This window comes from Anomaloglossus baeobatrachus, chromosome 7 (assembly GCF_048569485.1).
Source record: "Anomaloglossus baeobatrachus isolate aAnoBae1 chromosome 7, aAnoBae1.hap1, whole genome shotgun sequence".
NCBI classification, from domain to species: Eukaryota; Metazoa; Chordata; class Amphibia; order Anura; family Aromobatidae; genus Anomaloglossus; species Anomaloglossus baeobatrachus.
In genome coordinates, this window is record NC_134359.1 from 302,594,102 (window position 1) to 302,609,341 (window position 15,240).

Sequence of the window (15,240 nt, forward strand, 5' to 3'; positions counted from 1 at the left end):
CAGAATGTTCCAATTTTTTTTGCACTCATGAACTCCTGGGTAGCTTTGGCTGTATGCTTGGGGTCATTGTCCATCTGTACTATGAAGCGCCGACCGATCAACTTTGCGGCATTTGGCTGAATCTGGGCTGAAAGTATATCCCGGTACAATTCAGAATTCATCCGGCTACTCTTGTCTGCTGTTATGTCATCAATAAACACAAGTGACCCAGTGCCATTGAAAGCCATGCATGCTCATGCCATCACGTTGCCTCCACCATGTTTTACAGAGGATGTGGTGTGCCTTGGATCATGTGCCGTTCCCTTTCTTCTCCAAACCTTTTTCTTCCCATCATTCTGGTACAGGTTGATCTTTGTCTCATCTGTCCATAGAATACTTTTCCAGAACTGAGCTGGCTTCATGAGGTGTTTTTCAGCAAATGTAACTCTGGCCTGTCTATTTTTGGAATTGATGAATGGTTTGCATCTAGATGTGAACCCTTTGTATTTACTTTCATGGAGTCTTCTCTTTACTGTTGACTTAGAGACAGATACACCTACTTCACTGAGAGTGTTCTGGACTTCAGTTGATGTTGTGAACGGGTTCTTCTTCACCAAAGAAAGTATGCGGCGATCATCCACCACTGTTGTCATCCGTGGACGCCCAGGCCTTTTTGAGTTCCCAAGCTCACCAGTCAATTCCTTTTTTCTCAGAATGTACCCGACTGTTGATTTTGCTACTCCAAGCATGTCTGCTATCTCTCTGATGGATTTTTTCTTTTTTTTTCAGCCTCAGGATGTTCTGCTTCACCTCAATTGAGAGTTCCTTAGACCGCATGTTGTCTGGTCACAGCAACAGCTTCCAAATGCAAAACCACACACCTGTAATCAACCCCAGACCTTTTAACTACTTCATTGATTACAGGTTAACGAGGGAGACGCCTTCAGAGTTAATTGCAGCCCTTAGAGTCCCTTGTCCAATTACTTTTGGTCCCTTGAAAAAGAGGAGGCTATGCATTACAGAGCTATGATTCCTAAACCCTTTCTCCGATTTGGATGTGAAAACTCTCATATTGCAGCTGGGAGTGTGCACTTTCAGCCCATATTATATATATAATTGTATTTCTGAACATGTTTTTGTAAACAGCTAAAATTACAAAACTTGTGTCACTGTCCAATTATTTCTGGACCTAACTGTATCAAAAGCTTTCTTGAATTGGGGCGCCCAAAAATGTACACAGTATTCCAGGTGGGGTCTGGCCAGGGCAGAGTATAGGGGAATAATTACCTCTTTTGATCTAGATTCAATGCTTGTCTTGATACATCCCAGAATTTTGTTGGCCTTTTTAGCTGCAGCACCGCATTGTTGGCTCAAGTTGAATCTGGGAGCTACTATTATGCCCAAGTCCTTTTCCCCGGTGCTATCACCTAGTTCTATTCCTCCCATACTATATCTGCTTTTTACATTTCTTTAACACCCAGATGTAGGATTTGCATTTGTCCCTGGTAAACCCCATTCTGTTCTCCTCGGCCCTTTGTTTGAGTGTCTAGATCCCTTTGAATATGGTCTGTTTCCTCTCTAGTGTTGGTTACTCCTCAGCGGCTGCTGAGCTTTCTGTATGTCACTGACGTGATTTATGATGAGCTCAGAGAGCTGGAGATGTGACAGAAACACTCCCTCCTGTGATAAAACAGGCAAGGAAGTAAGTTACCTCAGAAAGCAGCAACTGTGAGGCCCTATTGTTTCATCTTTATACTCACTTATCAGTGAAGAAAGCTGTGAATAAATAGCACAATACGATCTCAAGGCTCAGTCACACACAACGACTTACAAGCGATCCCGAAAACGATGCGACCTGATAGGGATCGCAGGTAAGTCGCTGGGAGGTCGCAGGTGAGATGTCACACAGTCATACCTTACCAACGATGCAGAACAATACAGGTCGCAGTAGCGACCTGTACAACGATCTCAGCAGTCACTGTGACCCTGTCACACAGTGTCAAACACAGCGATGTGTCCTGCCTAGCAGGACATTGCCTTTGAAGAAAATGGCCTGGACCATTCTGCAACGACCGGCGACCTCACAGCAGGGGCCTGATCGCTGGTAGGTGTCACACATAACAAGATCGCTAACGGATCGTTACTGCATCACAGAAACCGTGACTCAGCTGCGATCTCGTTATGTGTGACGGTACCTTAACCCAATAAACATAGGGGCAATAATAAGAGCTAGTCGATCACCTTATACGCTTGTGTTACAGGCAACCAGTGTATAAACCTTAAACAGCTGATGCAAGATCCATGTATCAAAAGATAAATATGCCAGAACCAGGATAAACATTGAAAGACAAACCGCGCTGCTGTTGAAAGGATAAAAGGTACAGTCCAAAGAATAGCATAATGGAGGTGGTTTATTTCTACGTGTTTCGAAGTGTAACATCACTTCAGCAGGAAATCCACCAAAATTTTGGTGGATTTCCTGATAAAGAAGTGAGGATACACCCACGGGTCCGTGGTTGCCACCAGGATGCAAGAAACCAGCTATAAAATACTCTCCAGGTGGTACAGGGTGCCGGCGACCCTCCATGCATGGTGCCCCGAAATACCTGACACTTGCTGGCGATGTGGAGCCCAAGGTGGCACCATGTCCCACATCTGGTGGCATTGCTCGGGCCTGTCGGCCTTTTGGAACAAAGTACTGGCAGCTATACGAGAGGCCACGGGGATCGTAGTCCCCAGCCGCCCGGAGGCAGTTTTATTGTATATTTGTAATATAGCGGAAAAGGTTTTTAAGAAATCTATCTTAGGTCACCTTCTTCAGGCCGCTAAGACAGTGATTCCTCGGCGTTGGAAAGACTCTAACCCTCCGACGTTCGACGAATGGGTAACTGAGGTAAATGTGATCCACCGCATGGAAAGGGTGATGGCCCAGTCACGTGGGCAAACAGTTGAGACAGCCACCAAGTGGTTCCAGTGGGAAACTTTCCTATCTAGTAAAAAATTTCTGGACCTGATCTAACCTCCGAATCGGGGACACTCTGGTTTCTTACTTGTCGATCAGCTTATGTCACACTTTCAACAAATCTTAGTTCAATAAGCATGGTATCAGTCCCGGTCGCCTCACCCTACTCTCATTCTCCTTTTTGTCTCTTCTCCTTTTCTGACCTAATCTCTCTTATCTGGATCTTATGCCTTTACCTCCTTTTGTTGTTTTACTATTATTTAAGGTCTTAAATGATTATCTTTGTACCATCTTTACTATCCATGGATTATTCCCAAACCCATGAAGGCTTGGTGTTGTATTGACTATTGATTTGCATCATTGATATAACGTGGATAAGTGTCTTAATTTTGTATTCCTTTGAAAATCAATAACATTTTAAATTGGAAAAAAAACAGAAAATTAAAAAAAAAGAAGTGAGGATACAGTTTGAAACGCATAGAATTAACTACCTTTATTTCACTATCTTTCGGATTGGAACTTTTATCTCTTCAACAGCAGCGCGATTTGTCTTTCCATGTTTTCCTGGTTCCAGCATATTATACTTATCATAAGTGACCTATGCTGCCCACCATGGCAAGAAACGGTGGAGCAGCTCTGCTCAGTCGGACTTAAGAAATAACAGTACACAGCAGGAATACACCAATAAGATTCTCAGACCTAAACATTTTAATAAGACCTGATGTAACTGAGTAAACATTGGATAAAGGCCGCCCAAACTTTCAGCTCTAACAAATGACCTGTAGAATTGTATTATTCACCTTGTGTTTCCTACGTTAATTTAATTGTAGCCATCATAACAATAAAGAATATATTCAATAAAGTCATTCAGTAAGGTTACTTATCGTGTATATTCCATTGTCCATGTACAAAACCCATTTACACAAAAAAACCTTTTTCGATCCCCCAATACATGATTGTTGGCTTCATTATTCCTGAGTATCTGATGGCCATCTCCATTGTCCCACAGCTGTGTCTTATTTCTGTAATGCTGTTATAAGAATCTTTTTGTTTTAAGGTTGATGTTGCGATCCTTCTACAGTCAGGCTCGAATGTAGCCAGGCTGAGATGTAGATAGACTGAGATTTAGTCAGGCTCGGATGTAGTGAACCCTGCCCTTCTTCCTGTGTTTGGCCCATTTCTTGTTTAGCTCTCATCATCTTCAGCCATTCTCTAACACAGGGGTGCACACTCACAGATTGGGGCTGCTGTGCAAGAAATAAATGTGTTTGGGTCCTCCCTCCTTTTAGCTACAGATTATATATTCTGTCTCCATGCGAATGTGTGTATATATATATATATAATTTGTATAGTCTCCTCTCACTATGTATCGTATTTTTCGGATTATAAGTCGCAGTTTTCTTCCCAAAAATTTTGGGAGGGAAATGGTGGTGGTGTCTTAAACTCCGAATATAGCTTACTGGGAGGTGGAGAATTGGCGTGGGGCTGTCTGTGCGGTCGGCCGGGTGCCTGTTTGTGCGGGCAAGGCGGCTGACTCTCTGTGCCGGTGACCGGCTACCCCTCTGTGCCGGCGGCCGGCTGCCACGTGGCCTGCTGGCTGCCACTCTGTGCGGGCAGCCAGCTGCCTGTGCGGGCTGTGTGGCGGATGTCTCAGATGGTCTGTCAGCGGTCCGGGCTTCAAATGATGGCGCCCAGAGTCAGCGCGTGCGTAGATGGAGCCCATAGGTGAGAGCTCCATCTGCGCATGCGCTGCCCCGGGCACCATTTCTTTGAAGTCCAGACCGCCGACAGAGCCTCTGGGATACTCACCGCACCAGCCAGCTCCACCACACAACCACCGCTGCTTCTGCTGCCAACACTGACCTGCCACCGCTACTAGTACTGACCTGCTGCTGCCAGCACAGACCCGCCGCCACCGGCTCTGACCCACCGCTGTGAGCACTGATCTGCCACCGCTGCGATCACTGGCCCGCCGCCGCTGCGATCACTGGCCCGCCGCCGCTGCAATGCCCAGCTTCTGCCTCCTGTTACCCCGTTCTACCACCGCTGCCGCCCCCCTCCGGTAAGACGAACCCCATTTTTTTTTAGCTTTTGTTATTTCTAAATTTGGGGTGCATCTTCTAATCCAGTGCGTCTTATAAAACAAAAAATATGGTATATGCACATTAGCATTGCCAAAAAGCAAGTGTAATGCTGCCATCTCTGCTGCACTCATCTCCCCCAAACTGACTCCTAGAGCTGAAAGCTCATCACACTCAGGTCTGCTGTGCTCCAGCACATGTCACCACTGCAGTGAGGAGAGCAGACTGTGTCATTAGGTGTCACACAAAGCCTGGTCTAAGCTATATAGGGGCTATTTTTCCCCCATTTGTATGTGGATGCCTTGTTTTTATTGTCAGAGCTGGAAGCACAATAAGAGAACTACAAGAAGTGTTTGTAATGAGATTTAACGCTGCAGTATTTCTGTTAGCACCACGCTGACTGATGTGCATGATGCGTCCTGCATCATTCACACAGAGGCCTCCATTGTGCTCCTGTATCGGCGCACTTTGATCTGCCCTGCTGAGGACAGAGCAAAGTACTTTAATGTGCAGGTGCAAGAAAAGGTCAAAGACCAATGCGCATGCGCACTACAGGACTGTGATCTTCCCTCAGATGGACACATCAAATTGCACCTGTGCAGGAGCGCAATGGAGGCCTCTCTGTGAATGATGCAGGACGCGTACTCAACACGGCGCTGGGTAGTAGGACAGCGATTATTTTTCTTGGTAGGATTTTTTATATACAGTGTATGTGTGTGTATATACATATGTGTGTGTGTGTATATGTGTGTGTGTGTATATATATGTGTGTGTATATATATATGTGTGTGTGTATATATATGTGTGTGTATATACGGTATATATGTGTGTGTGTGTATATATATATATATATATATATATATATATAAAATGCATGTGTGTTTGTGTGTGTATATACATATGTGTGTGTGCATATGTGTGTGTGTGTGTATATATATGTGTGTGTGTATATATATGTGTGGGTGTATATATATGTGTGTGTATATACGGTATATATGTGTGTGTGTGTATATATATATATATATATATATATATATATGTGTGTGTGTATATATATATAATATGTATATGATAAAAACTTGGCATTTCAATAGGGGTGGGATTATTTATGTACACAGTATGGCAGTATTATATACTGTATGCATGCAGCACATTAGGGTTATTTATGCCGGCTGTACACCAGTAAAATATATGAATCTAATACCCTGGCATCATTTGTACGATAACATTTATGTGTACAGTATGGCAGCATTACACTTGTGCAGAATAAAGTAGTATTTATGTGTTTGGGATGGTAACATTATACATGTGTAGAGGATGTTGGCATTATTTATGTGCATAGTATTATTTACAGCCATGGCTGAAACTTTTGGCACCCTTGAAATTGTTCCTGAAAATGAAGCCTTTTTCCAGAAAATTATTGCTGTTACACATGTTTTGTTATGCACGTGTTTATTTCCTTTGTGTATTGGATCAACACAAAAAAAAAAAGAAACAAAGGCAAATTGGAGATAATTTCACACAAAACTCCAAAAATGGACCTGACAAAATTGTTGTTCCCCTCAGCTTAATATTTGGCCTCGTCCTTTGCCCTTTGGAATAAATCCCTTCCATCAGTCGCTTCCTATACCCGTCCACAAGCTTCTTCCTCCTCTCACCTGGAATTTTGGACTCTTCTTTATAAACGTCTCCAGGTCTCTCATATCTGAAGGCGTCTTCTCTTCTCCTTCTCTTCTCCCAATTTTCAGATCTCTCCACAGGAGTCAATGGGATTTAGATCCGGACTCATTGCGGCCACTTCAGAACTCTCCATCCATTTCTGTTACTTCTTGAAGTGTTTGGGGTCATTGTCCTGCTGGACACCCCTGACCTAGGACAAACACCCAGATTTCTGAGATTGGGTTCTACATTGCCACCCAAAATCCTTTGATATTCTTCAGATTTCATGATCTCTTGCACACAGTCAAGACCCCAGTACCAGAGGCAGCAAAACAACCAAAACATCTCTGACCTCCACCATGTGTGACTGTAGGTGCTGTGTTCTTTACTTTGTAGGCCTCATTCAGTTTCTGGTAAACAGTAGAATGATGTGGTTTACCAAAAATCTCTATTTTGGTCTCATCTGTCTACAAGACACTTTTCGAGAATTTTGGCTTATGAACATTTCTTGCACGTTGTAGTCTAGCTCTTTTATGTCTCTGTGTCAGCAGTGGGGTCCTCTTGGGTCTCCTCCATAGAGGTTCATTTCATTCAGATGTGGACGGATAGTTTGCACTGACACTGATGATGCCTGCAGGACAGCTTGAATTTCTTTGGAGCTTGATTGGGGCTTATCTACCATACGGACTATCCAGCGTTACAACCTTTCAGCAATTTTTCTCTTCCATCCATGTCCAAGGAGATTAGCTGCAGTACCAAGGGTTGTAAACTTCTTGAATATGTTGCACACTGTGGAGAAAGGAAAGTTAAAATCTCTGGAAATGGACTTGTAACCTTGAGATTGTTGATAGTTTTCAATATTTTTGGTTCTCGAGTCCTCAGACAGTTCTTTTCTCCTCTTTCTGTTCTCCATGCTTAGTGCGACACACACAGACACACAACTCAAAGTCTGAGTCAACTTCTCCCCTTTTTATCTGGTTTCAGGTGTGATTTTCATATTGCCCGCACCTGTTACTTGCCACACATGAGTTTAAACGAACATCACACGCTGGAAACAAAGTTGATTTCTCACAATTTTGGAAAGGTGCCAACAATTTGGACCCTCCCATTTAGGGGTTCTTGTGTGAAATGTCCAATTTGCCTTTTTTTCTTTGTTTTATTTTGTGCTGGTCAAATTCCAATAAACGTGTATATGATAAAACATATGTAAGTGCAATATTTGTCTGTGAGAAATATTTCATTTTCTGGAACAATTAAAAGGGTGCCAACACTTTTGGCCATGACTGTATGTGTACAGAATAGCAGCATTATTCTGTAATATTGGTTCAGTGTATAGGGTGTCATGACTCCAGTCACCTTGACTCTTGTGTATGACAGTAATAACAATTTCCTCTGAATTGTGGGGGATGCGTCACACCTGCTGCTACTTTACCCTCCACACGCTATAGAGTTTATCTGTATACAAGGCTGATGGGCTTTTACGATATCCAGATTTTAAGGGTTAATGGACAGGAGGTTCAATTACATAAACAAGAGCACTTGAGTCATATAGAAAGTGAAAATAAAACCTAGAACAGTTTTCTGGGAAATCATCTCCTGTATAGAGGCCCACGCCCTCACACACTATATACTCCGGAATCACCAGATCTCCATAGATCCAGGACAGGGGCAGCCGGTGCAGTGGAAGCTTCTGCAGATCTGCGGGGTGCGAGCTCTGGTGTCGGGGTGAGTCTGGCATTGTGCTGCAGTTGTTTATATATTTTTTTTTGTTGCAAATAGCAGCACGGACACTCTGGTCAGTGAATAGCCACACACAGATGTGCACCAGCCTGATCTGTACACTACTAGTGCAATCTCTGCTTTCTACACTTGGACCATCACTCTATATAAGAATGTGCTTATTTATAGCGGCTCAAATTATTGGGTCTGTGCACTGTCCATTAAAGGGAACCTGTCAGGTGTAATATGCCCCCGGACCACGAGCATATTGCTAATTCCTGCCCCTCTGTCTACCAGACCTGGGCAAGGGGCGGCCAGCGGGCCTCATGCGGTCCGCCTACTGTCTGTGACCGGCCCGCCCGTCTTAGGCTGCTTTCACACATCCGGTTTTTCCTGTGCGGCACAATCCGGCTATTTGCAGAAAAAACGCAACCGTTTTTTTTTTTGCCGCCGGTTGCGTTTTTTCCGCATAGACTTTCATTAGTGCCGGGTTGTGCCGCATGGCCTTGCATTCGGTCCGGTTTTTGCCGGATGATGCATATTTAGCTCATATTGCCCGCACCTGTTACTTGCCACACGAGTTTAAACGAACATCACACGCTGAGAACTGCAGATTTGCTGCTTCACTTTCAATGCCGGCTGTATTCCGGCATTGAGAGGAAGTGAGTCATGTTAGCTACAGGCGTCATCACATGACCCTGTGCTACCATGGCAACCGCCGAAAGTCACGTGATCATGTCACGTGACTTCCGGTGGGGGCGGGGTAAGTGACTGTCATGGCGGCGCCCATATACATATCGCTGCCAGATTTTGGCAGTGAAATGTAAGGGGTTAATGGCCGCGTGTGGAAGCGATTCCACCCGCGGCTAGCAGGCACACATGTCAGCTGTTGATAACAGCTGATATATGCGCGGATCGCCGCCGCCTGCCGGCGGCAGGGGCTTACCGGCACACGATCCATGACGTACCCAGTACGTCATGGGTCGTTAAGGGGTTAATGTTTGTTTATGGAGGGTTAGTGTATATACTATATACAGTATTGGGCAGAACTGAGTTTATTATATTAGTCCGGCCCTCTAAAACCATCCCAATTTCTCATGCGGCCCCATGGGAAAATTAATTGCCCACCCCTGCTGTATACACTAGTATAGATAAAGAGATCTATAGAAAAAGTATTTGTACAGATATTTAATCATATGCTAATGAGCACGGACACTAGTCACATGGGTGTTAATCCTGCACTCAGACAATGGTAAAAAGCTTCGGCACACCAAAAATGAAGAAAAATGGTTGATGATCAAATCTTGCTCAATTTATTAACTTGAACAAAGGACGAGCACTCCAAATCTTCTGGAATTTTTACACTTTATTCCACATCATAAGTATTAAGGTGTAAATAACGCGTTTCGGCTAATAGTGAGCCTTTTTCACATCTATCATATAGATATAGATGTGAAAAAGGCTCACTATTAGCCGAAACGTGTTGTTTATGCCTTTATACATATGATGTGGAATAAAGTGTACAAATTGCAGAAGATTTGGAGTGCCAGTCCTTTGTTCAAGTTATACTGTGGATGCCTCCTTGGACACGTGCACCTTGGATTGTGTGCCGCCTGGAACTTTTGTTTCTGCATTTTGCTCAATTTATTATCACATGTATTAACGCATAACAGTCCAACGTTTCAACCCCCTAGGGTTTTTTTCACAGACATACAATCTATGTGGGTGAGTTATAATTGATTATTTTCAGAAGAGGTACACGTGATTGTTTCTGGTTACATGCCTTAAGGCCGCTTTACACGCTGCGATCTCGCTAGCGTGCGCACCCGCCCCCATCGTTAGTGCGTCACGGGCAAATCGATGCCCGTGGCGCACAAAATCGCACGGACCCGTCACACTACTTACCTGCCAAGTGACGTCGCTGTGACCAGCTAACCGCCTCCTTTCTAAGGGGGCGGTTCGTTCGGCATCACAGCGACGTCACTAAGCGGCTGCCCAATAGAAGCGGAGGGGCGGAGATGAGCGGGACGTAACATCCCGCCCACCTCCTTCCTTCCTCATTGCCGGCGGCCGCAGGTAAGGTGAGGTTCCTCGCTCCTGCGGCGTCACACATAGCGATGTATGCTGCCGTAGGAACGATGAACAACATCATACCTGCAGGAGCAACGATAATTGGGAATGAACCCCCATGTCACTGATTAGCAATTTTGAACGTTTTTGCAACGATTCAAAATCGCTCATAGGTGTCACATGCAACGACATCGCTAACGCGGCCGGATGTGCGGCACAAATTCTGTGACCCCAACGACATCGCTTTAGCGATGTCGTAGCGTGTTAAGCGGCCTTAAGTCATAGTGTGGTAATATCCTGATATCAATTATAGTGAAGCATGAGAGACCATTTTCAGGAGAAATAATCCAACGCAAAAGAGTGAGGATGAGCAGAGTACCAAAGTCGTCTGCACATGTCGCCATGTCTGGAGATGTATGGAGCACTGGAAAAATATTTACTCTAGGATCGACGTCATCAATATATCCTCAGTGTATGCCTCCCAGTAATGTGTATATCCCACAGGCCCCCAGGATCCCCCAGTAATATGTATGCTCCCCAGGCCCCAGTAATGTGTATGCCTCCCAGGACTCAGCATCGCCCAGTAATGTGTATGTCCCCCAGGCCCCCAGCGTTCTCCAGTAATGTGTATGCCCCCCAGGCTGCCAGTGTGCCCAAGTAATTTGTATGCCTCCCAGGCCTCGGTATTCCACAGTAATGTGTATGCCCCCCAGGCCCCCAGTAATATGTATGCCCCCCAGGCCCCCAGTAATGTGTATGCCTCCCAGGCCACCAGCAACCCCCAGTAATACCGTATGTATGCCTCCCAGCATCCCCCAGTAATGTGTATGCCTTCCAGGTTCCCAGCGTTCCCCAGTAATGTGTATGCCTCCCAGTAACCCCCCCCCCATCCCAGAACTGTCTGTGCCCCCAGGGATGTATTTGTCCCCAGCCCATCCTGTGATGTATATACAGCAGTGTTAGTGTGAACTGTGCGGCCATATGTGTTAGTGACGGCCATCACGCAGCTTGGCCTGCACAGCCACATGCCCAGGAGGAGCTGGACAGGAGACAAGCAGGTGATAACTATACCTGTAATGTGTCTCTGTGTGTGAATATATAATGTGTATACAGTGCTGGCCAAAAGTATTGGCACCCCTGCAATTCTGTCAGAGAATACTCAGTTTCTTCCTGACAATGATTGCAATCACAAATTCTTTGGTATTATTAACTTCATTTAATTTGTCTTGAATGAAAAAATAAAAAAAAATTATCATCAAGCCAAATTGGATAAAATTCCACACCAAACATAAAAAAGGGGTGGACAAAAGTATTGGCACTGTGTGAATAATCCTGTGCTGCTTCTGTAATTTGTGTAATAACAGCGCCTGTAACTTACCTGTGGCACCTAACAGCTGCTGGCAATAATAAATCACACTTGCAGCAGGTGACATGGAGTAAAGTTGCCTCAACCTCTGTCCTGTGTTCTTGTGTGCACCACATTGAGCACGGAAAAAAGAAGGAAGACCAAAGAACTGTCTGAGGACCTGAGACTCCACATTGTGAGGAAGCATGAGCAATCTCAAGGCTACAAGTCCATCTCCAAAGACCTGACTGTTCCTGTGTCTACGGTGCGCAGTGTCATCAAGAAGTGTAAAGCCCATGGCACTGTGGCTAACCTCCCTAGATGTGGAAGGAAAAGAAAAATTGACGAGAGATTTCAACGCAAGATTGTGTGGATGGTGGATAAAGAACCTCGACTAACATCCAAACAAGTTCAAGCTGCCCTGCAGTCCGAGGGTACAACAGTCTCAACCCGTACTATCCGTCGGCGTCTGAATGAAAAGGGACTGTATGGTAGGATACCCAGGAAGACCCCACTTCTTACCCCGAGACATAAAAAAGCCAGGCTGGAGTTTGCCAAAACTTACCTGAGAAAGCCTAAAACGTTTTGGAAGAAAGTTCTCTGGTCAGATGAGGCAAAAGTAGAGCTTTTTGGGAAAAGCCATCAACATAGAGTTTACAGGGAAAAAAAAGAGGCATTCAAAGAAAAGAACACGGTTCCTACAGTCAAACATGGCGTAGGTTCCCTGATGTTTTGGGGTTGCTTTGCTGCCTCTGGCACTGGACTGCTTGACCGTGTGCATGGCATTATGAAGTCTGAAGACTATCAACAATTTTGCAGCATAATGTAGGGCCCAGTGTGAGAAAGCTGGGTCTCCCTCAGAGGTTATGGGTCTTCCAGCAGGACAATGACCCAAAACACACTTCAAAAAGCACTAGAAAATGGTTTGATAGAAAGCACTGGAGACTACTAAAGTGGCCAGCAATGAGTCCAGACCTGAACCCCATAGAAGACCTGTGGAGAGATCTCACAATGGCAGTTTGGAGAAGGCACCCTTCAAATCTCAGGGACCTGGAGCAGTTTGCCAAAGAAGAACGGTCTAAAATTCCTGCAGAGCATTGTAAGAAACTCATTGATGGTTACCAGAAGCGGTTGTGCGAAGTTATTTTGGCTAAAGGTTGTGCAACCAAGTATTAGGCTGAGGGTGCCAATACTTTTGTCTGGCCCATTTTTGGAGTTTTGTGTGAAATGATCAATGATTTGATTTTTGTTTCATTCTCTTTTGTGTTTTTTCATTGCAAGCAAAATAAATGAAGATAATAATACCAAAAAATGTGTGATTGCAATAATTTTCAGGAAGAAACTGAGTATTCTCTGACAGAATTGCAGGGGTGCCAATACTTTTGGCCAGCACTGTATCTATGTATGTCAGTGTATATGATTGTGTATAGATTTATCTGTATATAGGTATTTTTGTGAATTTGTCTTTAAAGGGAACCTGTCATCAGAAATGTTGCTTTAGACCTAAACGTTTCCCCTTCTGCAGCTCGTGGGCTGCATTCTAGCAGGTTCCTGTTGTTTTTGCCCCCTTTTAGACCAAATATAATACTTCATAAAGTTGTACCTTTTGGGATACAAATCTTCTAAATCGTCCATGGGGGTGGGCTCTCTGGTGTCCGTTACTGTCCATTCTGCCGATTTACGCCGTCCCCCAACGAGATTATGGGCAGCGCTTTGATTGTCATCGCAAGTGCCCGCCCATAAACTAGTGCCCGCGCTTTCCCCTCTGCCTCCAGCGTTCTACGCAAGTGCTGGCCGTAACCGGTGGTGTCCTGCTCCTCTCCTCCCATCTATTTCCTGCTCCAGGGAAAGATGGGAAAGGGCGGACGTGCGGTCATCTGGCCAGCGCTTGCGCAGAACGCTGGAGGCAGAGGGGAAAGCGCGTGCACTAGATTATGGGCGGGCACTTGCTATGACAGTCAGCGCCGCCCATAATCTCGTGCCTGCGCAAACGTCACCAGCAGTCACACCGTGCATGCGCCGGACCTCGGGCGCACTGGGCGGCGTCCTGAAGTATGAAATGGAGTGTTGGGGTACGGTGTAAATCGGCAGGATGGACAGTAACGGACACCAGACAGCTCACCCCCATGGAGAATTTAGAAGATTTGCATCCCAAAAGGTACTTTATAAAGTTGTATTATATTTGGTCTAAAAGGGGGCAAAAAAACAACAGGAATAGTGTTGAGTGGACCCGGATCCGTAAAATCCGGATCCGCACGGTTTGAGAGCCCGATACGAGTCCGACCACTACCCGGGATTCGGGGTACACGATCCGGATCCGTTTTTTTTTCTCTCTCTCTGTCTCTCTCTCTCTCTATCTCTCTCTCTCCTCTCCCCTCCCCGATCCGGCTCCCCATTGATTTACATTGACGCGGATTCCGGATCGGATCCGGACTTCTGCGGCAACCGGATCCGGATCCGCCGGACCCGGATTATAACCGATCCGCTCAAATCTAGCTATGACGTGTTGATGAAAGGTGAGAAGAGCAATGCTGTATGCAGTGACAATTTTTAGGGCTGGTAATGAGCAGAGTGAGTTTGAACTCCCCGGAGTATTATGCGCAGGGGACACATGACTGTAAGACAGGGGGACCCTCGACTCCTGGGGGTTTATTACCTGTATGTACATTGATCGTATTAGGCCGGGTGTAGAAACAGACGGGAGACACTTAAGAAAATGTTACTTACTCTCTCCTTGTCTCTTTTTATTTCTCCTGCCAGAAGAGATGGCAGAAGTGTCTCCACAGCCTCAGGGAGTATAATACGGGGTTTATTACCTCACAAACTGGGCACTTCACTCCACACATCATATCTGCCTCATGTACCAGTGCAGCGTCATCTACATCGCAAGCACAGCAAAATTTACCTCAGGAAGTCTTACCTCAGACATTGTGCTCCTACAGCCTTATTGCTGCCCCTGTATTCACACTGCAGACATGGCTGCATCTCGTGGTGACGCTATTATACCCTACATGTGATGTCTTCATCTTCTCATAGCCCTGGTATGATGGTGACTGAGGAGTGTGTGACAGGAGTAGAATATGGACAGCCATTTATCTCTCCACAAGATGGAGGAGCAGGGAGGACACATGTATCACAGATACTGGTGGGAGAGGAGCAGCCTGAGGGCAAGTCACATAGGTGGTGGGTCAGTATGGAGAATATACTGCTCATTATTCCTCATGTCACGCCCCTACATGTATATAGCCTGCAAGCTGTTATCAGTGCTGTATACTGATCTTTCTGCTATCAGACACCCTGTTATCAGTGCTGTATACTGATCTTTCTGCTATCAGACACCCTGTTATCAGTGCTGTATACTGATCTTTCTGCTATCAGACACCCTGTTATCAGTGCTGTATACTGATCTTTCTGCTATCAGACAC

General features: G+C 45.3%; 1 protein-coding gene across 1 annotated transcript in view; it reads left to right on the top strand.

The window, feature by feature from the left end:
* Positions 1–8,346: 8,346 nt before the first annotated feature.
* Positions 8,347–15,240, top strand: part of LOC142245703 (up-regulator of cell proliferation-like) — a 41,798-nt gene continuing 34,904 nt past the window's right edge. Inside the window, exon 1 of the mRNA XM_075318641.1 lies at positions 8,347–8,406. The gene's annotated coding sequence lies outside the window, so the exon portion shown is untranslated. The remainder of the gene's footprint in view (positions 8,407–15,240) is intronic.